The 26,945-nt window shown below is 41.8% G+C and overlaps 1 long non-coding RNA gene across 2 annotated transcripts in view; it reads right to left on the bottom strand.

The window, feature by feature from the left end:
* The window catches only part of LOC115029844 (uncharacterized), a 143,735-nt gene that overhangs the window by 26,971 nt on the left and 89,819 nt on the right, over positions 1 to 26,945 (bottom strand). For both annotated transcript variants that reach the window (XR_015046033.1, XR_003835399.2), the window contains one exon: positions 4,228 to 4,958. This is a non-coding gene — a long non-coding RNA (uncharacterized LOC115029844). The remainder of the gene's footprint in view (positions 1 to 4,227; positions 4,959 to 26,945) is intronic.

The raw sequence follows: 26,945 nt of genomic DNA, 5'->3' as shown, positions 1-26,945 counted from the left end.
ACTAGACAGGATTTTGATTAAAGGATAAACCACCATGGGGGATAAGGAAAAGAGGGCCAAATAGCAAAGAAGTCAGGCAGATCTGGGATAGGGCAGGACATTAATTGCAACCAAGAGGCAAAGTTCTTCTGATGTGGTAATCTTATCTATTACTGCTAGGAAATCCAACATGGCCTTTATAAACTCTTCATTAAGAGTTGTTATGGTATGTTCTCAACTTCACCCCTAAAAGGAATCACACTCTCTCAGTGGAACTCCCCATAACTTATGAGTAGGCCCCTTTGAGGGTATGGCACTTTTCATTGTGTATATTTGTACACATGCTGTTTATGTTATCATTGCTGCTGCTGCTGCTGCTGCTGCTGTAGTTGTTGTTCACCATCAGTTTCAGTGAGGGAATGGCTCTTCTCTGATGTCTCTTCTGGTTCCTCATAGTTTGCACTTTGTTCATACTTACCCATGAATACATTTCCATCCTTTCAAGAACATTCTTAATCATGCTGGCTTCCTTCAAGGACCTAGCATATAGGTCCCCCTTTTCAATTTTTTTTCCTTAGAATTTCGAATCCTTGGAAATTTCTACATTTCCAAGATCATCTGGTAATGTCCTGATGAAGACCAAAACCAAGATCTGAGAGGGCCATCAGCTATTTAGAGTTAGAGGGAAGACAAAGATATGTAGAACCCAATGAACTTCCCTCTTCATTATACTCTGAGTCTCTCCTTTTCTCTGAGAAACTCCTGGCCTATTTCCTAAATACACTCAGACCAAGCTCTCATCCCTTAGATTTCCAGTAGTTGAAGAATGTCAGTGATACTCCTCATCTATTCAGTATTTCTGGATTAACTTAGTAAATGTCTTACTGTAATTATAGTACGAGATGAACATAAATCACGGTCGAGAACAGATCCCTGGAGATAGCCAGATTTGGACTCAATCCCAGACCTACCACTTACTCAGCCTCTGCCACCTTCTCTCTACAATGAAAGTGATATTAGTATATCCCTCATAAGCAGTGGGGGAGATTAAATGATCTAGCAGATCTTTCTCCAAAACTGCCTGGCTCCTAACAAGCCCTCAAGAGATGTTAAAGTATAGGAAAGACAATTTCTGTACTGGTGGATCTGAAAGTGTACCTCCCTTGTCCTGTCTTCCAGGGCCACCAAGTAGCCAGAATGCTAGGGGAGTCACCATGAAGCTCTACCACCTTCAACTGTCACAAGATTCCCTCATCCTTCACCAAATTCTTCTCAAGTAAGACTTCTGTACTGGAGACATTCAAGAGGTCTAACTTTCCATCCACGAAAACTAAATCTTCACCTGATATCAGGGTAAATAGTTGGAAAACAAACATTCGGAAACTTCCATTCAAGATGTGACGAAGTTCAAGTTTACTTTAAGAATTAAATGCTTTATGTTTATATACATATGTGAATGTGTTGTGTATAGAAACACATTTAAAAAAACAAGGTAAAATTGTCTGTTACCATTATGTTTAAGGCCTCTCAAGTACAAGTGCAAACGAAAATGAATAATTCAGAAATATTAATGCATGCATTTGATTAAGCAAATGCAAAAATCTCTACATCTGTAAATAAACCATAAACAGAGCAAAAGAGAGAAAGAAAAAGAGAGAGAGAGAGAGAGAGAGAGAGAGAGAGAGAGAGAGAGAGAGAGAGAGAGAGAGAGAGAGAGAGAGGGAGGAAAGGAAAGGAAAGGAAAGGAAAGGAAAGGAAAGGAAAGGAAAGGAAAGGAAAGGAAAGGAAAGGAAAGGAAAGGAAAGGAAAGGAAAGGAAAGGAAAGGAAAGGAAAGGGAGTGGGGAGGGAGGGAGGAAGAGAGAGAGAGAGAGAGAGAGAGAGAGAGAGAGAGAGAGGGGAAAGAAATGTCAACTCAAGGGGGGAAATGTCAGAAACATGTACACTAAACAAAAGGTTAATCATTTACTAAAAACTATTACTAATTAATAAGGGAAAAATATTGATAGAAAAAGTAAATAATGTGTTTAAGGTGGTAAATCATGGATGTGAGGGAAATACTTAGGGAGAACCACCTCTCAAATTATTATATAAAACCAGAGTGAGGCCCTCCTTTATTCATCAAACAGGAGCCCTTCTTTTGTGGTGACAATCAATACTGTCAATCATGCAAATAAACAGGGTCCCTCAGCCCATCAGGATAATTAATTAGAAAACCTGCCCTGGAAGCCTCTATGCCATGATGTTAAGAGCTCTGAAAATGTAGGTAGCATCTAACTGGTCATCCAACTTTACAAACTCATCTGAAGAGAATAGGTGTTGATGAAAGTCATGATCTCTAAATAAAGACTTTCATAATGGTGTTTTTGCAACTGAAGAACCATGGACCAGCATAAGTTTCCAACAATGAGGTTGAAAAATAAATGATAGTATATTTACATAACAGGATGCTACATGTAGAAATTAAATTATATTTAAAGGAATAATTCATTATTAAGGAAAGTAGTTTGATGAGATCATAAATAAAATACAGAGGTTTCTGAATTTTATAATTTCTAATACAGTCCTGAGTGGAAGAAACCAGGGAAAAGATATTTTCTACACATTGAAATGTTAAGTATAAATTTTATTATTTTTCTAAGGGTAGAGATTAAACACAACTGAATGGACCCTAGCCAAGGCTCATAAATCAATTCAAGGTCCTAGTTCTTCCACAAAGTGTTCTTTGACTACTCCAGACCTCATTAAACAGCTCATTCTTCACACCCGTCTCCATTTATATCCCTGCTGTAGTCACCCATTTGCTCAGTGGCTTGCTTGTATTGCTACATAATTATGTCGGGTTTAGAAGCATTCATTCCTTGGTAATATTTCATTCAAGACCCAGTAGTGGCTAGATTTACCTTACTCATAGAATATTATTTCTCAAATGACTTCAACAAGTTATCCCATCTCACATTTTATTCCTGATATTACCATTTCTCTTATGAAAAGGCAGGACATATATTCTGGGGGCTTGAAAAGGAGTGTTCCTGAGCTTCGGAAGAAGTGACTCTGTTATTAATAAGGGACTTTGATGACTGGAGCATGAAAGGAGATAGAGCATTCTTCCAGTTCCCTTAGAATACTCCTTCTTGGAACCAAGCTGCCATTCTATAGAAAGGCCAGGGTATATGGCATGTCCTTAGGTGGGCTTTCTCCCTAGGATTCTGGAGAGAAATTCTTGACAGGAGTAAGTACGAAATACTAAATATAAATAAGAAAGCCATTGAGAGACAGGAATGGTGGCTCTCAAACAATCCCAAGTCAGGAGGCTGAGGGAAGGGAACTGACATGCGTTTGACAGTTAAACTGAGCTATAGAGTGAGTTCTAAGCTAACACATCTCAGGTTTTGTGCAAAGTGCAACATGGGAGAGGAAGAATGGGAAGAAGAAAAAGGAGGAGGGGAGGGAAGGGGAGAGAAGAAGAATAAGAGAGGAGAGGAGGGAAGGAGAGAAGAGAGGGATGGAAAGAAGATTGCATGCTGTGAGAAATACAGAAAACTTGAGACACTCAGAACAAAGACTGCCTCAGTGAACCTAGTCAACGGCCTCATCTTTCAGACATTATAATAAATAATTTCTTAATTTTAAGGCTTTAAGTTGTCAAGTAATTTAATGCACAACCTCTGATAACTGAAAGTTACTCTTCTGTCTCTATTTATTTACCTTATAGTTCTTTTCTTTGGAATATTTTCAATTCTCAGCCTCTTCTACTAAAACTAATCCATGCACACTTCTTATATAAATGATTGGGCCAGTTGGGACACTAGCCTTCATTCAGTTTCTTAGATCCAAACTTGTACATTTAGTGGGCCTTCTTAAATAAATAACTCCTTGATGGAGAGAATCATCAAAACAAATTCTTTTTATGCTTGTTCTAAACTTTGTGTTTCTTTTCAAATACATCTCTAGTTTGTCAGCATGCTGAAATTTTTATTCACTCTAAAAATAAAAATGATAAATCGAGAGGACCTAGACTGTTTGTTTGTTGTTGTTTGTTTTTGTTTTTTGTTTTGGTTTGTTTTTTTTTTGCAAGTAGCCACCATAGTAGGATACTGCTATCTCCATACCCTTAATAAATGTGGACCAACAGAACTTTGTCATTCGAAAGCAAATTGATCCTCGTTCGGCCATGATTCTCATGGCCCCAACATAGGTGCCACTTCTGTGATGACTTGGAGAAAAAAGCCTGCTATATACTAACTCACCATTTCAGATGCCTTTGCAGAATGAACAGTGTCCTCTCCACACTCTTTCTTTAGAACAACAGCCCCCTGGAATGGATGCACAGGCTTACTATGTGGCAGAACCAGCAGCAGCACCATCATGCTCCCCTAATTACAGCAGAGCTGAATATGTTTGTGAAAACTCCCTGCACTGGAGCATATAGTTAGACCCAATTGAGGCAGATAGACCTGGATGATTTCACCATAGAAACAACAATCTAAAATAAGGCGAGTCGAAGAACAATATAACAGACATCTTCCATTTCACAACTTCACCAAATTGTTGGCATTGTCTCTTTGCTTGGTAGAAACTGCACACATTTTTAAATTAATATTCTTGTCAACCCATGAGTTGGAGATGCTGGAAACATGTGCCCTGCCAAGCTTTTAGTAGGTCTCAGAGGCTTGTCTTACACTGCTGAGGATGTAGTCAAAGTCTTCAGCCAGAGTCTTTGGAATTGCAAAATCTCTTTAGCTTGGCTTTGTCACCTCTGTCAGCTAGACACGGTGGCCAGAAGAGGCAAGGCTCACTGCAGGAAGGAGGGATAAAGAAGGCAGACATGAGCTGAGCATGGCTTCATTTGAATGGTTTTCAGGGCAGTAGGGCTGTCTCTGGTCCTGAAGAAGACACTGGTGATTGCTCTTCCCATCTAGCCTCTAAATACTGTTCAAATCAGAAAGGTGATGACCAGTTCCTTTGTGTGTTCATCCATCTGAGGACCACATAAGAGTATAAGTTAGGACATCTTCAACCATTAATTTAAGTTCCCATTATAACCCACCAAAAGTCAGAGGGATTGTGCTTGGTATGCTCAACACCAAGCATTTGGGTTGGAAAGAACTAACCACAGGCAAAAAGTAGTTTTTCCCTGTTCTCAGAAATATATTTGTTTCATTTTTTATTTTTGCCACCTTTTGCCAGATAAGGAAATGAGGTTTGAGTTAGGGTTAGTTAACTCTCTAGATTGCTCACATTTCTAAAATCAAGCACTCTGCCACCATCTTTACCACTACAGTTTCCATTCTCACCATGAGCAGACACATCACCTTTTAGCACCTAATCAGGTTGTTCTATTTCCTTTCATCATTTCCATCACTGGATCTAATTAATCATCACCATTAACACTATCAGGATAATGGCCGTAGCAAGTCCCACCTGAGACAGACTTGTTCCCATCACTGCAGGAATTTTCATATTAAGACTTTCAAGCTCCAAAGCTCTGGAATACACTAATGGGAAGGAACCATGCTGGAAAAGACCCCTGGGAGAATCTGAGAGGGAAAACATGCCCTAGTCGCCTCTCAAAATATCCAGCATGCAGCCATCAGGGAGCATGTGCCCGTTCTTTGAACTCCTTCAAAGTACCTTTCCTCTGTTCTAAATCCAGGATCATCTTTGAACAAGGCTTGCTGTTTCTGGATAAATCTTTGGCCTTTGTTCAAGTTCTGGACTGTGTCAGGAGGTTCACAGACCCCAACCAGCAAGCACTGCTAAATGAGGTTTTCCAGTGGGACCCTTTTCTGTGTCCCTGCCCAAAGCCTCTAGGTTCATTTATGCTGTGACTGGCAGTGTCACATTGCTTTCGGGTCCCATCTTCCTGGATTACGTCCCCACACCATCACAACCTAGTGTGGTAGATTGTTCTCTGAACCACTCTATTTTCAGGTTCATATCATCTCATGGACTTGTCTTCCCCATGGAGCAAGCTGGCAAAACATTTTTTTCCTTGCCTAAGCATTTGCTTCATCTCTGACTCAAATCTTGAAGTTGGCAACCAGGGGCAGAACAAGCCAAGAAGGCTCAGGAAGCAAGTCTCTTGCACAGCCAGCAGATTGTATGTCTGTCCCCTGACTTGCCATGTGGGGCTAAATGGATAGTTCCTCTTTCTGAGCCCCCATTTCCTTCCTGTTGTTGGGAAAGTGCTTGTAGCATCTGCTCCCCTGGGCGTGGCAGTAGACTAAGACTATCTTGCTGAGTGCATTTGCAAAATTTAACACTTTTTCCTGGTAGATATTTTTCTGGTTGTCATATGAACCTTGACTGAGATATTTTTGGTTTTTACTCTAATTCACTGGCCATGCCTTAATATCAGTTTACATCAGCTACAATACAATGGATGTGGTGGATCATCAACATTGCATCTGTAGGGTTTTCTACATGACAATTGAAACTGCATCTGTTGGACATTATTGACATGAGAAAAATGCAGGGTTTCTACTGTGCTTGGTGCTTATCCAGCTTCTTGCTATCCCTGGCTAGCTGTTTAAGATTCTATGACTGGGCAGGGACTGAAGATAACACATCGATCTGAGCACATCTATTCTGAATGTACGACTGCAGTCCTTGTCATCAGTTGACAAGGTGATGTTAATACCAACCTATGTTGGCACAGACTTCGGGAGCCTAAGGCATTTGTGGTACTGTCTTCCCTGTGGTGCATCTCAGATATAAAACTAAATCCTACTGGGTTCAAACTGAGGTAGCATGGTGTATGTCACTAGTGTCAAATGATCACCCATTATGGGAAAACCGAAGAAAGTTTTAACATGAACTCCATCAAACCCAAGCAGAAAGTATCTCTGATATTTTCATCATTTTCTTAGTGTGTGCTATATAATGCATCACATTCCTGCATCCCACCATCACTCCATAGCATGGAAGACCGGGAACACTCAGAATCAGACACATACCCTTAGTGACATGCTGTGGGAAGACTTGCAGATGAACTCAGAGGACGCTTTTACTTTACAAATGATAAGAAAGAATTTCGAGAAGGTACTTAGAAAGACATGGGAGGACACAATGGTCCATCTGATGCTCCTCTATTAGACCCTTTCCCTGCCTTCTGTGGGAAGGACATGACCCCTTCACAGTGGTAGAGACCCAGCATTTCACTTTGAGTCAGGAAAACTGGCCCTCAGCCACAGACACAGGAGGACTGACTGAACACTCAGCCAAGGAAACTCAGTGACTAGAAGGTGAGTCTTGACATCATTCATCTCTTCAGCCATAAGCTTTGGTGCCTAAACTTCCTCCATGGGGTGCCTGGAAAGCGGTATTATGGTGCCATCCAAATGTTGTTCCCACACAGTATTGTTGAGGCCCAGGACAGCTTTTAGTCATCAATACCCTAATGTAACTTAACCAAATGACTGTTGGCAGAAGGAAGAGCCCAAAGAAGACAAAATGAAAGGCAAATTTGTTTTGACAAGAAGAATAAAGAAGAAGGTGACTCCCTGCCTGCAACATGAAGGTCTGACTAAGGAGAGCTTAGTCAAAGCCCTGAGTCCTCCACCTCCTGGAGGTCAGCCATGGACACTCAGGATCTGTGGAAGAAAAGGTGATAGAGACATAACCCAAGTAGGAAAAGACCATGTAAAATGGCTGTCCTATAGCATTCTGTGCTGCTATGACAGAATACTTGAGACCAGATCATTTGTAAAATAACAGACATGGGAAGAGAATGGTTGATTCTACATATACTGAAGGCCTTTCTTAATGTGTCATCCCATGAGGGAGTGAAAGAGCCAAATTGACACACGTGCTTGCATGGAACCGAGGGGAAAGAGCTGAAGTCATCCCCTCACTGGGAGCTCCCATAGGATAAATAATCCACTCCTCCAACGGCAGCTTTAAACACTGCTTAAAGGTCCTACAGGAGAACTTTGTCACAGTGAGGATTACAATCCCAACATGATAACTTCAGGAAACATATTCAAACCATGCAGCACTGGTGTTAGGATTCAAAATATCAATAAATGAATAAAAATATATAAAACCGGAATATACTGACTTACAAAATTTAAACATGGAAAGGTGTTCTGGCCTAGGCCCAGCTGGCTTCTTTCTCTGCCTGGTTCTGACTTTCTCAAGCTGACTTTGCTCTTCTCAAGAACAGCACAAAACATTCAGGCAGGACCAGGCTCCCCAGCCAGCAGCTAGGCTTATCCAGCACCAAGAGACTCCTGCTGCATAAAGTACATCTTTGGTTGGCCATGCTGAAACTCTGTGTTCCTCCTTAGCTAATCGCTGAGCTCTGAATAGTCCAAGCCCCAGTGCTTTTCAGAGATCCTTGGACTGACAACCAAAGCTGTCTGCTTTATTCAGGACAGTTCTGTTAGCCACACCTCCCAACCCTTTAGAATGGGGCATGATGGATGTTCTTGAAGACTGCACATGCTTGAGGTCTCATACTACAGGAATTCCTAAAGAATGTGGGTCCTTTCATCTTTGAACAGAACTGCCCCTCCAAAAGAGACCTCTTTGATTTTTAATCTGAAATGCACCCCTAGTGCTGAATATTTTGACTGCTCAGTCATCAGCATGTGACATGATTTTAAGGTCATATAACATATACATGGTGCCCAGCTTTGAAGATGCTAGCTGCATCTGACGCCCACCTGCTTTTCTTGCATTCTGCCCACCAATATGTGAACAAGCTGTCTTCTTACACTCCTGAAACCACACATTCACTCTGCCATGCCTTTCCTGCTGTGTGCTTTGGTGGACTGTTTCTGAAATATATGACCACAAGCTGACATAAACCTCTCTTTCTGTAGGTTGCTTCTATCAGCTAAGTTGTCCATAGTGATAAGAAAAGAAACCAATACAGAAAAGCCATCAAATTATTATCTGAAGCCAAATGTGGTGGTTCACACCTTTGGTGGCTGAGGCAGGGGAATTGCCATGCTCAAGACCAGCCTGTTCTATGTAATAATTTTGAAGCCAGTCTGGACCACAGAGAGAAGTCTTGGCTCAAATATAATAAAGTAATAAAATGATAGCAATTAATAAATTAATAAACCAACAATGGTTGTGGTTATTTGTCTTCTGTCACCTAATTCCCTCCTTTAGTGAAGTCATTAGCAGTGGAGACTCTGAGTGCTTCCTTGTTTACTACTCTCCAGCTTCACATAGCTGGAATGTGGGACAGACTAAGTTACCATTTACAGTTGTGCATTTGAAGCCCAAGGTGTCCCTGAGGTTATCGTCTGAGGGTCCCCTCTGCTCAGTTCTTATATTCCCTCTTTGCCTCCAGCTATAAATAAGTCCTATACTACTTCTTCCTCAAGTGTCTGTGCAAGTTAAGCCATGGATACATGTCAGAATTAGATGTCCCTAAGAGGATGGCAGCTGAAGCAACTACAAGGAACTGTATGGCCCTGGTCATGGGGCACTCAGTGAGGCAGCAGGAGCCATTGCATCAGGAATGCATGATGCTTAGATTCAAGGAAGTTCCTATGGTAGGAGGAGGGAACAGGAAAAATACTGGAGATACAGCAAACCATCTAAGCATAGATCTGCTCCCCTTGTCCAGAAGCCCAGCTTCCTATCTCCAGGAGGGGAAGAGAGGTGAAGGGAGGTGGCTGCTGTTGTCTTCCTTTCTGCACAGACACCTGTAATCACAGGCTCCAACAGACTCCCTTTCCCTGCATGAAAGCAGCTCACCACAGTGAGAACTTCAGTTCCAAACTGGAGTTGCCTAGCAACTCAGAGTCCTGAAAAGAAAGAAAGAAAGAAAGCCAAGCTGAGGAGTCAGACAGAAAACAGCAGAGGGAGTGGGGCTGGCAGAGAAGTAATCGGGAACAAAGAGCCTTGGGGACAGGCTGAAAACACTGGGCAGCACCACAGGTCCTCAGCACCCCTCTGCCCCAGCTTCCTGCTTGCTCTGTCAGGTCACCTGATATCACAGCCCAGAAGGTTCTTCTTTCAAACCATTAACTTCTCATCTTTAGGCAGGAGCTGACCCACTGAGGCATTCCACTACAGAGCATTTAAGGTCAGAGGGAAGGGGTAATGGGAGTGAATTCTAATCATGTGTGGCTTTATCCTGTACACTTCGCTCTGGTGTGTACCGGTTCAGCTCATCCCATTCTTCCCCAACCAAATGTGCCCACTGAACAGACAAAGATGTCAATTCAGAAAGCTTCATGGTCATCATGTATAAAAGTACAACAGCTGGAGAAGACTGTTCACTCTAGGAAGCCTATCTGTCTAAAATAATCCCCAGCCATTATGAAAGTTAAGTAAAATAATATACTTTAGAAAGCTGGTATGATATAGGCCATGTGAATAGCACGATGTATATGCTGGCTTCCCTTTCTTATATGAGGTAGTCATATGCCACAGCCACCAGCATGATGAGGTCTGCCTGGCCCTTCCACTTTGATGCAAACTAAACAAGCTCTAATATAAGGGATGAGATTTAGGTCTCAGTCTACAAAACCTCCTACAAGCTAGCCTTGACTTCCATCCTCACCCTCAGAGAATTCATCGTCCAGTAGGCAACACAAAACCACAACTGGAGGAGGAATAATAACTGGAAGCTGACCCAGTGTGATGTTTCTGTAGTCACTGCTGTTTTTTCTATTGTCTTTTTCCCAGCACCATTGTAATTCTCCTTCTCCTCCTTCCTCTCTCTCTCTCTCTCTCTCTCTCTCTCTCTCTCTGTGTGTGTGTGTGTGTGTGTGTGTGTGTGTGTTTCTGTGACTGCTGTTGCACATCTGCAAGTGTACTTGTGTAAGCACACCTGTAGAGACTGAAGAACAATGGAACAATGCCTAATGTTGTCCCTCAAGTGCTGCCCACCATGGGTTTTGTGACCAAGTCCTTCACTAACTTGGAACTTGCCAAGTGGGCTAGGCTGGATCTCCAGGGATCCTCCTCTCTTTTTCTCCCCTGCACTGGGATTATAAGAGGCCAACTATGCCACCTTTTTTTAAAACATGGGTTCTAGGGTCCTAAGGCTTGCAAGGTAAGCACACCTCACCAGCTCAACTATTTCCCAACCCTCCATCTGAATGATTTGATGAGTCTTTTAGTTAATCTCGAGTGTGCTGAGAATGAAGTCTATCACCATTACAGGGATAAACTAAAAACTCATGAGGAATGTTTCTTATTCTCTGGCCAGTGTCAGAACTCTGGAACTTTGGGTGCAAATTTTCTCATATGGGTTTGTATGTTCAAATATCTGGTCTCCAGTTGATGGCACTGTTTTCCTGGGGGTGTCATAGAATCCTTACCTGGCAGTTGGTGCTTTGGTGGATAGTCATGGAGATTATATGTTAGCCCTGCTCTGTGTGCAGTTCTCCTTACTTCTAATCCTACTTACAAGTGAGGAGATGAAGCTTCTTGCTGCCAGTACCAGGAAACTGCCTTCTGCTATGACTTTCCCACTGTGGTGGGCTTTATGCAACCCAGATGTGAGCCAAAACAAAACCTTCCTCCCTTATGTTGCTTCTGTGGGGTATGTTATAGCAACAGTAAGACAAATAACAAACAGATCCAGCCAGAGCTTAGATCCTTACATGAAAACAGTCTGGCAAATAGAATGAGTTTCCAAATTAATAATCTTGTACTATGCATCTGCCTATCTTCCCTGTACTTACTGAGCTGGGCCTCGATCTGAGCTAAGTGGTAAGAATTTGTGTAAAGAGAAGAAAATAGCTTCTGCCTGTGTTTTCTGCTCAGGAGAAGAAGGATCTAAGATAACTTGGAGAAAACCTTAGGAGGTATTTATGGGAAGAAGACTGGGAGAAGAGGTCCATTTCAAAACTCTACACAAACTAGTGAAAACAGTTAATAAACAACATTACCAAATCCCACATTCCTAGACTCAAATGAATACCAAAAAAAAAAAATGTACTCCCAATCATAGAGAGAAAATGACTGGCAAGTAAGGACCCTAAAATTATATTAGGGCTGACAGAAAATGACAGGCGAGGGAGTAAAGGGGACAAGTACACCCTAGAGTCATGTTTTCAGCTACCTGTTTGAGCATCTGATTAGCAATTTTATCAAAAGCCTTGGCCTTGAACCTTCATTCATTCATTCATTGCTCTCAAATGAGAGCAGTTTTCTCTACATGCTAAGGCATGTGTGGTTTTTGGATGTTCAAGTGCATATATGGATGTGTGTGGTGTGTGTGTGTGTTTGTGTGTGTGTGTCTGTGTGTGGTGTGTGTGGTATGTGTGTGTGTGTTGACAGAATATCTGTTTGTGCTGCTGGGGGGGTTAAGGAACACCCACACTCATGCAGCTAGAGCCCTATGTGAGCACAGAATATTTGTGTGTGCTGCTGGGGTAATAGAATATGTCTATGTGTGCTTCTGGATGTGGTAGAGGATGCCTGTGTGTGTGCTGCTGGGTGGAGTTGAAGATGTTTGTATGTGCTACAGGGTAGGATGGAAGATGTCAGTGTGTGCTGCAGGGTAGGGGGAGGATGCCAGTGTGTGCTGCAGGGTAGGGTGGAGGAGTCTGTCTGTGCTTCAGGATAGGGTGAAGGATATCTGTGTGTGCTGCTGGAGGGTGGTGGAGGATGATGTGTGTGATGCTGGGAGTGGGGGATATCTGTGTGTGCTGATAGGGATGGAGGATGTCTGTGTGCTGCAAATGAAAGAACATCTTGCAAGTAGAACCCAGAGAATATATATGTAAGGTTGCATAGGTTCATATGGAAGCATGCTGATTTTAAAACAAAACAAGCTTGAAGTATTGAAGTTACTTTGAAAATATTCAAGAGACTGCATTAGTTAGGGAAGCAGAAACCGGCCTGAGTAGGGCCACAGGCCTCATCCGGCCGGATCAGCCGGGGTAGCAGGAGCGCAGGGTTGCCTGACACCCACCAGCTACCCACGACCCCCGCCACAGGATTTTGGGACTGCTGGTGAGTGGAACACAGCTTCTGTTCCAGTCCAATCACGCGGGACCTGAGACTGCTCTGGTTGGGGAGAGAGAAATCCGGCCTACATAGGGCCACAAGCCTCTTCCAGTCAGAAAAGCACCGGGGCAGCTGGGGCGCAGGGTCGGCTGACACTCGCCAGCTACCCACAACACCCGCCACAGGATCTTAAGACTTCTGGTGAGTGGAGCACAGCTTCTGCTCCAATCCAATTGCGCGCGGGACCTGAGACTGCATTAGTTAGGGAAGCAGAAGCCGGCCTGAGTAGGGCCACAGGCCTCATCCGGCCGGATCAGCGCCGGGGTAGCTGGAGCGCAGGGTTGCCTGACAACCGCCAGCTACCCACGACCCCCGCCGCAGGATTTTGGGACTGCTGGTGAGTGGAACACAGCTTCTGCTCCAGTCTAATCACGCGGGACCTGAGACTGCTCTGGTTGGGGAGAGAGAAACCTGGCCTACATAGGGCCACAAGCCTCTTCCGGTCAGAAAAGCACCTGGGCAGCTGGGGCACAGGGTCGGCTGACACTCGCCAGCTACCCACAACACCCGCCACAGGATCTTAAGACTTCTGGAGAGTGGAACACAGCTTCTGCTCCAATCCAATTGCACGCGGAACCAGAGACTGCATTAGTTAGGGAAGCAGAAAACCGGCCTGAGTAGGACCACAGGCCTCTTCCGGCTGGACCAGCACCAGGATACCATCAGCTACCCACGACCCCCGCCGCAGGATTTAGAGACTGCTGGTGAGTGGAACACAGCTTCTGCTCCAATCTTTAAACAGTGACAACGATAACAACTAACCCCAGAGATTACCAGATGGCGAAAGGTAAACGTAATAATCTTACTAACAGAAACCAAGACCACTCACCATCATCAGAACCCAGCACCCCCACTTCGCCCAGTCCAGGGCACCCCAACACACCGGAAAACCTAGACACGGACCTAAAAGCATATCTCCTGATGATGGTAGAGGACTTCAAGAAGGACTTTAATAACACACTTAAAGAAATACAGGAGAACACTGCTAAACAGGCAGAAGACACTAAAGAGGAAGCACAAAAATCCCTTAAAGAATTGCAGGAGAACACTGCTAAAGAGTTACAAATCCTTAAAGAAAAACACGATAACATAATCAAACAGGTAGAAGTCCTTACAGAAAAACAGGAAAACACATCCAAAGAGATGATGGAAATGAACAAAACCATACTAGACCTAAAAAGGGAAGTAGACACAATAAAGAAAACCCAAAATGAGGCAACACTGGAGATAGAAACCCTAGGAAAGAAATCTGGAACCATAGATACGAGCATCAGCAACAGAATACAAGAGATGGAAGAGAGAATCTCAGGTGCAGAAGATTCCATAGAGAACATCGGCACAACAATCAAGGAAAATGTAAAATGCAAAAAGATCCTAACTCAAAACATCCAAGAAATACAGGACACAATGAGAAGACCAAACCTACGGATAATAGGAGTGGATGAGAATGAAGATTTTCAACTCAAAGTACCAGCAAACATCTTCAACAAAATTATAGAAGAAAACTTCCCAAATCTAAAGAAAGAGATGCCCATGAACATACAAGAAGCCTACAGAACTCCAAATAGACTGGACCAGAAAAGAAATACCTCCCGACACATAATAATCAGAACAACAAATGCACTAAATAAAGATAGAATACTAAAAGCAGTAAGAGAAAAAGGCCAAGTAACATATAAAGGCAAGCCTATCAGAATTACACCAGATTTTTCACCAGAGACTATAAAAGCCAGAAGATCCTGGACGGATGTTATACAGACACTAAAAGAACACAAATTCCAGCCCAGGCTACTATACCCAGCCAAACTCTCAATTAACATAGATGGAGAAAACAAAGTATTCCACGACAAAACCAAATTCACACATTATCTCTCCACGAATCCAGCCCTTCAAAGGATAATAACAGAAAAAAAACCAATACAAGGACAGGAACCACGCCCTAGAAACAACAAGAAGGTAATCCCTCAACAAACCTAAAAGAAGACAGCCACAAGAACAAAATGCCAACTTTAACAACAAAAATAACAGGAAACAACAATTACTTTTCCTTAATATCTCTTAATAGCAATGGACTCAACTCCCCGATAAAAAGACATAGACTAACAAACTGGCTACACAAACAAGACCCAACATTTTTCTGCTTACAGGAAACTCATCTCAGAGAAAAGGATAGACACTACCTCAGAATGAAAGGCTGGAAAACAATTTTCCAAGCAAATGGCATGAAGAAACAAGCTGGAGTAGCCATTCTAATATCTGATAAGATTGACTTCCAACCCAAAGTCATTAAAAAAGACAGGGAGGGACACTTCATACTCATCAAAGGTAAAATCCTCCAAGAGGAACTATCAATCCTGAATATCTATGCTCCAAATACAAAGGCAGCCACATTCATTAAAGAAACTTTAGTAAATCTCAAAGCACACATTGCACCTCATACAATAATAGTGGGAGACTTCAACACACCACTTTCACCAATGGACAGATCATGGAAACAGAAACTAAACAGGGACACAGAGAAACTAAGAGAAATTATGAATCAAATGGATCTGGCAGATATCTACAGAACATTCTATCCTAAAACAAAAGGATATACCTTCTTCTCAGCACCTCATGGTACCTTCTCCAAAATTGACCACATAATTGGTCACAAAACAGGCCTCAACAGATACAAAATAATTGAAATTGTCCCATGCATCCTATCAGATCACCATGTAGTAAGGCTGATCTTCCATAACAAAATAAATAATAGAAAGCCAACCTTCACGTGGAAACTGAACAACACTCTTCTCAATGATACCTTGGTCAAGGAAGGAATAAAGAAAGAAATTAAGGACTTTTTAGAGTTCAATGAAAATGAAGCCACAACATACCCAAACTTATGGGACGCAATGAAAGCATTTCTAAAAGGAAAACTCATAGCTCTGAGTGCCTCCAAAAGGAAACTAGAGAGAGCACACATTAGCAGCTTGACAACACACCTAAAAGCACTAGAACAAAAGGAAGCAAATTCACCCAAGAGGAGTAGACGGCAGGAAATAATCAAACTCAGGGGTGAAATCAACCAAGTGGAAACAAGAAAAACTATTCAAAGAATCAACCAATCAAGGAGCTGGTTCTTTGAGAAAATCAACAAGATAGATAAACCCTTAGCCAGACTCACTAGAGGGCACAGGGAAAGCATCCTAATTAACAAAATCAGAAATGAAAAAGGAGACATAACAACAGATCCTGAAGACATCCAAAACACCATCAGATCCTTCTACCAAAGGCTATACTCAACAAAACTGGAGAACCTGGATGAAATGGAGAAGTTCCTAGACAGATACCAGATACCAAAGTTGAATCAAGATCAGGTTAATGATCTAAACAGCCCTATATCCCCCAAAGAAATAGAAGCAGTCATTAATAGTCTCCCAACTAAAAAAAGCCCAGGACCAGATGGGTTTAGTGCAGAGTTCTATCAGACCTTCAAAGAAGATCTAATCCCAGTTCTTCACAAACTATTCCACAAAATAGAAACAGAAGGTACTCTACCCAACTCATTCTATGAAGCCACAATTACTCTGATACCTAAACCACAAAAAGACCCAACAAAGATAGAAAACTTCAGACCAATATCCCTTATGAATATTGATGCAAAAATCCTCAATAAAGTTCTTGCTAACCGAATCCAAGAACACATCAAAACAATCATCCATCCTGACCAAGTAGGTTTCATCCCAGGGATGCAGGGATGGTTCAATATACGGAAATCCATCAACGTAATCCAGTATATAAACAAACTCAAAGACAAAAACCACATGGTCATCTCGTTAGATGCGGAAAAAGCATTTGACAAGATCCAACACCCATTCATGATAAAAGTCTTGGAAAGATCAGGAATTCAAGGCCCATACCTAATCATGATAAAAGCAATCTACAGCAAACCAGTAGCCAACATCAAAGTAAATGGTGAGAAGCTTGAAGCAATCCCTCTAAAATCAGGGACTAGACAAGGCTGTCCACTTTCTCCATACCTATTCAACATTGTACTTGAAGTCCTAGCCAGAGCAATTCGACAACAAAAGGAGATCAAAGGGATACAAATTGGAAAAGATGAAGTCAAAATATCACTTTTTGCAGATGATATGATAGTATATATAAGTGACCCTAAAAATTCCACCAGAGAACTCCTAAGCCTGATAAACAGCTTCGGTGAAGTAGCGGGATATAAAATTAACTCAAACAAATCAATGGCCTTTCTCTACACAAAGAATAAACAGGCTGAGAAAGAAATTAGGGAAACAACACCCTTCTCAATAGTCACAAATAATATAAAATATCTTGGCGTGACTCTAACTAAGGAAGTGAAAGATCTGTATAATAAAAATTTCAAGTCTCTGAAGAAAGAAATTATAGAAGATCTCAGAAGATGGAAAGATCTCCCATGCTCATGGATTGGCAGGATCAACATTGTATAAATGGCTATCTTGCCAAAAGCAATCTACAGATTCAATGCAATCCCCATCAAAATTCCAAATCAATTCTTCAACGAATTAGAAAGTGCAATCTGCAAATTCATCTGGAATAACAAAAAACCTAGGATAGCAAAAACTCTTCTCAAGGATAAAAGAACCTCTGGTGGAATCACCATGCCGGACCTAAAGCTCTACTACAGAGCAATTGTGATAAAAACTGCATGGTACTGGTATAGTGACAGACAAATAGACCAATGGAATAGAATTGAAGACCCAGAAAAGAACCCACACACCTATGGTCACTTGATCTTCGACAAGGGAGCTAAAAACATCCAGTGGAAGAAAGACAGCATTTTCAACAAATGGTGCTGGCACAACTGGTTGTTAACATGTAGAAGAATGCGAATCGATCCATTCCTATCTCCTTGTACTAAGGTCAAGTCTAAGTGGATCAAGGAACTTCACATAAAACCAGAGACACTGAAACTTATAGAGGAGAAAGTGGGGAAAAGCCTTGAAGATATGGGCACAGGGGAAAAATTCCTGAATAGAACAGTAATGGCTTGTGCTGTAAGATCGAGAATTGACAAGTGGGACCTCATGAAACTACAAAGCTTCTGCAAGGCTAAAGACACCATCAATAAGACAAAAAAACCACCAACAGATTGGGAAAGGATCTTCACCTATCCTAAATCAGATAAGGGACTAATATCCAATATACATAAAGAACTCAAGAAGGTGGACTCCAGAAAGTCAAATAACCCCATTAAAAAATGGGGCTCAGAACTGAACAAAGAATTCTCACCTGAGGAATACCGAATGGCAGAGAAACACCTGAAAAAATGTTCAACATCCTTAATCATCAGGGAAATGCAAATCAAGGCAACCCTGAGATTCCACCTCACACCAGTCAGAATGGCTAAGATCAAAAATTCAGGTGACAGCAGATGCTGGCGAGGATGTGGAGAAAGAGGAACACTCCTCCATTGTTGGTGGGATTGCAAGCTTGTACAACCACTCTGGAAATCAGTCTGGCGGTTCCTCAGAAAATTGGACATAGTACTGCCGGAGGATCCAGCAGTACCTCTTTGGGCATATATCCAGAAGATGTCCCAACCGGTAAAAAGGACACATGCTCCACTATGTTCATAGCAGCCCTATTTATAATAGCCAGAATCTGGAGAGAACCCATGTCCCTCAACAGAGGAATGGATACAGAAATTATGGTACATTTACACAATGGAGTACTACTTAGCTATTAAAAAGAATGAATTTATGAAATTCCTAGCCAAATGGATGGACCTGGAGGGCATCATCTTGAGTGAAGTAACGCAATCACAAAAGAACTCACACAATATGTATTCATTGATAAGTGGATATTAGCCCAAAACTTAGGATACCCAAGATATAAGATACAATTTGATAAATGCATGAAACTCAAGAAGAATGAAGACCAAAGTGTGGACACTGTGCACCTTCTTAGAATTGGGAACAAAACACCCAGGGAAGGAGTTACAGAGTTCGTAGCTGTGATGAAAGGATGGACCATTTAGAGACTGCTGTATCCAGGGATCCGTCCCATAATCAGCTTCTAAACGCTGACACCATTGCATACACTAGCAAGATTTTGCTGAAAGGACCCAAATATAGCTGTCTCTTGTGAGACGATGCCGGGGCCTAGCAAACACAGGAGTGGATGCTCACAGTCAGCTATTGGATGGATCACAGGGCTCCCAATGGAGAAGCTAGAGAAAGTACCCAAGGAGCTAAAGGGATCTGCAACCCTATTGTTGGAACAACATGATGTACTAACCAGAACCCCGGAGCTCTTGTCTCTAGCTGCATATGTATCGAAAGATGGCCTAGTCGGCCATCACTGGAAAGAGAGGCCCATTGGACTTGCAAACTTTATATGCCCCAATATAGAGGAATGCCAGGGCCAAAAGAATGGGAATGGGTGGGTAGGGAAGTGGGGGGCGCTATGGGGGACTTTTGGGATAGCATTGGAAATGTAATTGAGGAAAATATGTAATAAAAATATTAAAAATCAAAAAAAAAAGAAAATATTCAAGATTGGAGGAAATCTCTATCCAGCTTTATTCCTAGGACAAATCTCTACAATAGATGGATGACCTTGACGGCTCCTATTTCCCTGAGCTTCTTAGAGTTATCATGTGATTGTCACATATCCCCAGCCTGTCTGTGATCTTATTTCATACTTATTTTGAGTAAGCTATTGTCCTCTTTGGTAAGATACTTTCTTTTAGGGGTATTTGAAGCTTGGTCTCTGATAAAAAGATACTGTGCAACACCCAAAGGCCATTTCACCATGTTCTTCCAGTCTGTCCTAACCTGGAAGCTCCTTAATACCCATAGTGTATGGCCTTCATTTTTATTCTCAATCTTTATTTTTGCCACCCCCTACCAGGAACTCTATTCTATTCTTACTCCTTTTGGATGGTCTGATATTCAATGTAAACCATATCTTGGAAACACGTGTTCTCTCTGCATTGAAATTCTGCAACTAGTCCCAATTATAATTTGTGTTAAGTACAATACAAATAAACATAGAACTTCTAGAATGATAAGAAAAAATCTTGCTGATAAAAATCATAGTGATGTTATGCTGAAGCTAGAATGATTTAGCTATATGAAATTACAATTAAAAGTTAAATAAAATTAGTTTCACCTGTTTCTTTTTACATTGTTAATGATTTTACCAGAAAACGTTAAATTTCACAAGGCTCTTCCTTGTGGTCTGTATTATAGTTCTACTAACCACTGTTTATAATAACAAAGAGCCTTTCCTAGTACTTTGGATGTTTTCATGTAAGTAGCTGTGGAGTCAGGTGATACTAGACATCCTATCAACTGCAGAAATAAAATTCAAAACTTAATCACTTTAGACAAATGGGACCTCATAAAACTTCTGCAAGGCAAAGGACACTGTCAATAAGACAAAATGGCAACCAACAGATTGGGAAAAGATCTTTACCAATCCTAAATTTGATAGGGGTCTAATATCCAATATATATATAAAGAATTCAAGAAGTTGCACTCCAGAAAAACAAATAACTATTTTTAAAATGGGGTACAGAGCTAAACAAAGAATTCTCAATTGAGGAATACTGAATGGATGAGAAGCACCTAAAAAAATGTTCAACATCCTTAGTTATCATGGAAATGCAAATCAAAGCAACCCTGAGATTCCACCTCACACCAGTCAGAATGGCTAAGATCAAAAATTCAGGTAACAGCAGATGCTGGTGAGGATGTGGAGAAAGAGGAACACTCTTCCATTGCAAGCTCATACAACCACTCTGGAAATCAGTTTGGTGGTTTCTCAGAAAATTGGACATAGTACTACCAGAAGATCCAGCAATATCTCTGGGCAATATCAGTATACCCAGAAGATGCTCCAACTTGTAATAAGGACACAAGCTCCACTATGTTCATAGCAGCCTTATTTATAATGTCCAGAAGCTGGAAAGAACCCAGATATCCCTCAACAGAGGAATGAATACAGAAAATGTGATACATTTACACAATGGACAGCTATTAAAAACAATGAATTTATGAAATTCTTAAACAAATGGATGGATCTGGAGGATATTATCCTGAGTGAGTTAACCCAATCACAAAAGAACACACATGATATGCACTCACTGATAAATGGATATTAGCCCAGAAACTCAGAATACCCAAGATACAATTTGCAAAACCCATGAAACTCAAGAAGGAAGACCAAAGTGTGGATGCTTCGTTCCTTCTTAGAAGGGAGAACAAAATACCCATAGAAGGAATTACAGAGACAAAGTTCGGAGCAGAGACTGAAGGAATGACTATCCAAAGACTGCCCCACCTGGGAATCCATCCTATAAACAACCACCAAACCTAGACACTATTGCAGATGTCAACAAGATTTTGCTGACAGGAGCCTGATATAGCTGTCTCCTGAGAGGCTCTGCCAGTGCCTGACAAATACAGAAGTGGATACTCACAGCCATCCATTGGATAGAGCACAGGGTCCCCAGTGAAGGAGCTAGAGAAAGTACCGAAGGAGCTGAAGGAGTTTGCAGCCCCATAGCAGAAATAACAATATGAACTAACCAGTACCCCCAGAGCTCCCTGGGACAAAACCATCAACAAAAGAAATCACATGGTGGAACTCGTGTCTCTAGCTGCATATGTAGCAGAGGATGGCCTAGTTGGTCATTAATGGGAGGAGGGGCCCTTGGTCCTCTGAAGGTTATATGCCCCAGTATAGGGGAATACCAGGGCCAGGAAGCTGGAGTGGGTGGGTTGGGGAGCAGGGTGGGGAGAGGGGTAGGGGGATTTCAGAGAGGAAAATAGGAAAGGGGATAAACATTTGAAATGTAAGTAAAGAAAATATCTAATAAAAAAAAGAAGGTAGTATTGCCCCCTCCCCCCCCCCAAAAAAGGTGCTGTTTTCTCACAAAAAAAAAAAATCATCCCCAGCTGTCAACTTTCTGAACTACTCAATGTTGATAGTCAAGCCTGACACAGAAATAGGCAGTGATCCAGCTAAATCCAAATAGAACTCTCCCAACCACACTTATACCTGGGTTGCAGTCTCTTGAATACCTGTCTTCCAGCACACTTTTGCATGGTTCCCAAGGAAGGACAGTAATTAGAATCATACCCCTAAACTGCCAAAGTTTCCATAGGTCCTGAGACACTGTGCTCTCTGTGGAATTTCCAGTGTCTTCTGAGACATTGCTGGCTCCAATTAGCTAAAGGTATCAGAACTAAAGACTGTTTAAATCAAGGTTAACGTCATTTGTTTAAAGCAGGACTACAGCCTGCATTGATTGGGCCCTTTGATTGAACAGAAAGCCATCTCCTTTAAACAGTGCAATCTAAACTTCCCAAGTTGTCCCAAGGGAAAGAGAATCTATTATAAAAGGGCTACTTCTACTAAGGGTCTCAAGAAAAGCTCCAACATGTATTTTTCCCTGGGGTGGTGAGTTGACTCACTCAGTGCAGTGTAAGCATGATGACTTGAAGTCTGGTATAATGGCATGGCCTCCAAATCAGTACTGGGGAGCTGGAGAAAGAAGATTTCTGGGACATTAGTCAGTCAGCCTATCCTAATAGCAAGTTCTAGGCCAATGAGGGACGCGCTTTTAAAATAGACGGCACCTGCAAAACAACAATGGGGGAGATTGACTGATGACCTACATGAGAGGAAATGAATATGCATATGTGCCCATGCACACCTGTCACACAGAGAGACACACCCGGTACACAGACACATAATGGTGCACACACATGGGTGCCTACACATGGGCATAGTACAAACATACATACATACATACATACACACACACACACACACACACACCTGCACACATATATATGTAGTCAGACATATATACATTCATCTTTGCCTTCAAGGTATAAATACCAATAATTGTTGACTGAAGTAAACCACTACTTTCTCTTTAATACTTGAAGAGAATTATGGTACACTTAGAGTGAGTTTGGGAGTACAAAGGAGAACCAAAGTCTGTGGTTTAGATAACAAACCAATATCAAAGAAACCTCCCTTCTCCTGTTCACCCATGCATGGGACAGTACATGTTAGTTTCTGCTCACATATCTTTTTTGCCTTTCAAATGAATAGACTGTCCCCAGAATTACAGTGCCCCAAATTTCCCCATAAATTGAAAGAGGCCCTCAGAGACCACTACGGACTAACCCAGGAAACATATCGCAACCATTCTCTGATAGAGCACACCTCCAGCTTCCTAAAACATGACCCTACTAAGCTAATCAATTCTGGAGGTCCCAGGCTGTCCTTCAGTCCAAGCAGGAGGTAAGAGGCTCATAACAATTACATTTCATGTGATTAAAAACATATTGCATAAGTGGTGCCAAGAAAATAGAATAAAATATAAACTAAAAAAAATGGTTAAGTCAACTCATCTTTAATGCTTTTCTATGTAACATTTATTTCATGTAATGGAATACGACTTCCATACTCTGTCTGCAAATTTAACCTTGGCCACAAGTTATGATGTACATTACAATACACTTTTATTATGTTGCACAGTATTGTGGTGTTTTTTAATCTATTGCGGAGCCCCTAACAGTATGTCTGTGTCAGTGAAGCCCATCTGTCACAACCACAATGGAGGCATTATTATGTAAATAGTTCTGGGGCCTCCTTTTGGGGGAGTTTAATATACTGTCCTAATATTCCAGCCAAGAAAAAAATGTTTATGGGGGAAAAAAACTTTTTTTTTGTTTAGTTTGTTTCATTTGTAGAAAAGAACAAGACTACTTGCTAAGGATTTCTTTTAATAGTCCAAATCTCTTTTCTTCTTTCTTTCACAATGTCTTTAAAAGCTAATGTTATGGCTTCTAATAAAATAAAATAAAATACATGAGAGACTTCTTTTAAACACACCAGCTGAAGAATAGGGCATTAATATCATGCAGCCCCGTGTGTGAGCCATCTTTCTCTATATTACAGTCATATTTCAATAAACTAAGTTTTCTTAGCAGGTGCCATCTTAGATTATTTCTTTATTAGATGGAGTTATAAAATATGCAGAATGGTATGCTGAATTTTTTGTTATTTATTGCCACTTTTAAAGCTTTGGCAAAATCCACACATCTTCTTCCATAGTGGTGCAGAGAAACACCTGGAAGGCAGGAGACTCTGTCCTTACAGAGCTGTGAAGCTCAGGAGGAGGGGTGAGGGCCATAACAGGACTGATTTGCAAACAGAAGAAACCAGATCCTCAGACTTCCTGCAGAGTCTTAATGAACCAAGGTGAAATTTAGGGTCAGCACAAAAAAGGGGTTAATCCCCTGCTGGTAGCTAGACTACCTGCACCCCCAACCCTGATATGAGCCAGATATCCAAAGTTCACTGACCATAGGCCAAGCAGTGAGTACTTTGAGAAAAGCAAGAGATACTAATTATACAGTGAAGGGCATCTGGGGCAGCAGACAGAATATAACCAGGAGATGAAGTCGTCCCATAATCCTCTGGGTGGTTCCCACCAGAGATCCTAGGCATTAAACTGTGCAGACTGAATTATCAAGAAACACTTCTTGAAGCAACGAAGGATCCACTGGACCCTAAAAGAGAAATAGGGTTTTTCAGTGGCTGCAGAAGTGGGAAGGGACACACATTTTCCCTGTCCCAGATGCAATGCAAGAGAAGAGACTCAGTGCAAACCTGACAGCAGACAGAACAGAAGGAATGAGAGGCAAGAGGGCTGATGTGGGGGCTTCTCCACTGTAGCCACCTGGAGTTAAGACAATTCTGGAAACCTCATGGAATGAAAATGAGACGGTCCAATTAGACATCTATCTCATGAGGGACTGAACAAATTCCTGCAGAAGCATCTGAAAATAGTCAGTAATCCATGACTGGTCCAGAGTAAAGCAAGAGTAGCCCATGGAGGATGAGCTCTCTAAAGCCAACAGGACACTTATTATAACTGTACCTCCATCCCAGCCATGAATCAGATTTAAGGTAGAACTGGGCCCAAAAGAAGATCCTGAACAAAATTACTGGCAGCCATCACAACACACTCTTCTGCTTCTGACCCTACCAAGAGCATATCACACACGGGAGATGAGGCATTCAATGGCATGTTCCTTTGGACATCATGTACCTTCCAGTCTTAAGAATCACTCTGGGAGATGACAAAGTGCCCAAAATGGCACACTCAGGAAGACCCTATGCCCAATGGCAGACTGCAAGGAGCCTTAGGTAGGAGACATGAAATGGGATCTAGTGGCTCAGCGATGAAGCAGTAGCAAAACCCACAAGAGACCACTAAGCAAACAGAAGAAATTGTATGGGAAATATCATCTGAGAAAAAAAAAAGGATGCTTATGCCAGTCAGCAAAGAGTGAAAGAGAATGGGTCCAGGTTGACACCAGTGTCAGGGTATATAAACAAGGGTAAACTGAGAAATAACCAGAAAGTTCTCTGGTACCTAGGTTGGGGATAAGAATGTTGGACTAAGGTCAGGGACCTGGCCTCTGTGTTCATGTGGGCTACCATCCAATACTCCACACTCTTCTGTACTCCATAAACCTAACTAAACCCTGGCAGAAAAGTTCTGAAATTTACCGTTCTCCTGCCACACCCTTCCACCAAGTTTGCTTATGTCAGAGTCATGCAAATAGACAGCTCAGAAATGTTCACAAGACATAGCCATGCTGATAACCCAGTGACTGCTTATCATAGGCTATGACAAGGATATCAGAAATATCTTACTTGGTTTATCCATGCATGTTACAGCAACTCAAAACACATGGCAGAGGGGAAAAGGTATGAGAAGGTGCAATCTTCCTAGTAATGGAATCTGGAATTTGCTATGGTGGTCCTATGGAGAGCAGAGAAGGAGCCATGCCCTCATTTCTTCCCTTCAATGGGAATCAGAGCTCCACCTCAGAGAAGGTAAGATTTAAATATATGACTTCCCCTTATCCAAGTCAAAGTCTTAGCCCCACCATTTGTATTGAGTGACCTCAGGCCATTTTCATGATCTTTCTGAACTTGGTGTCCTTATTGGTGAATAGAATAATATGGTATACCTGCCAGGATTTTTCTGAGAGAAAACAAGTGATCCAATTCTATATAGTATGTTTTCAACAACAACAAAAAAAATGTTTTCAACATTCCTGCCTTATAGGTCAGCTGATATGAATTTATGCTAAATTACACTCACTGTAGTGTGGGGACAGTGAACCCCACACTGACCTACCTTGGGCATTTTCTCAAGTCTGACTGCCTGCTCTTCCAATACTCTCCCACTCCAGTTTCAACTGTTCTTCTAAGAAGCACATAAATGCCCTTGGCCAATGGGCACCTTTGGGAAGGCCAACTCAGAGATTAAATACTGGTTAAAAAAAGAGAGAGAGAAGAGATTTAAATCTCAATATATTGGCGGAGACCCCAAATTTCCAGGAGAACCTCAGTGTTTGGTTTAGATAAGACGGAGAAGGAGAAGGAGAAAGAAGGAGAAGGAGAGAAAAGGAGAAGGAGGAGGAGGAGGAGGAGAAGAAGAAGGAGGAGGAGGAGGAGGAGGAGGAGTCTGTCCCCACCCCCCAACAGTTGCCCTTTAGAGAGGTTCTTGGCAGAAGCAGGGAGCCTATGAGAGGGTATCTTAGGATTTCTATTGCTGTGATGAAATGTCATGACTAAAAGCAACTTGTGGAGGAAAGGGCTTATTTCATTTATGCTTTCATTTTACAGTTCATTAGCAAAGGCAGTCAAGGCAAGACTCAAACAAGGCAGGAACTTAGAGAAGTTGCAGAGGCCATGGAGGAATTCTGCTTACTGGATTGTTCATTATGGCTTGCTTATCATACTTTCTTAAAGTGCTCAGGACCATCAGCCCAGGACTGTACCACCCAGAATGGCCTTGGTACTCCTCAATTAATCATTCATTAAGAAAGTGCCCTACATTTTGCTGACATGACCCTGATATAGCTGTCTTGTGTGAGGCTATGCCAGTGCCTGGCAAATA

This window comes from Mus caroli, unplaced genomic scaffold (assembly GCF_978045245.1).
Source record: "Mus caroli unplaced genomic scaffold, Mus_caroli_1 scaffold_19, whole genome shotgun sequence".
NCBI lineage: Eukaryota > Metazoa > Chordata > Mammalia > Rodentia > Muridae > Mus > Mus caroli.
This window is presented reverse-complemented; position numbering and strand designations above follow the sequence as displayed.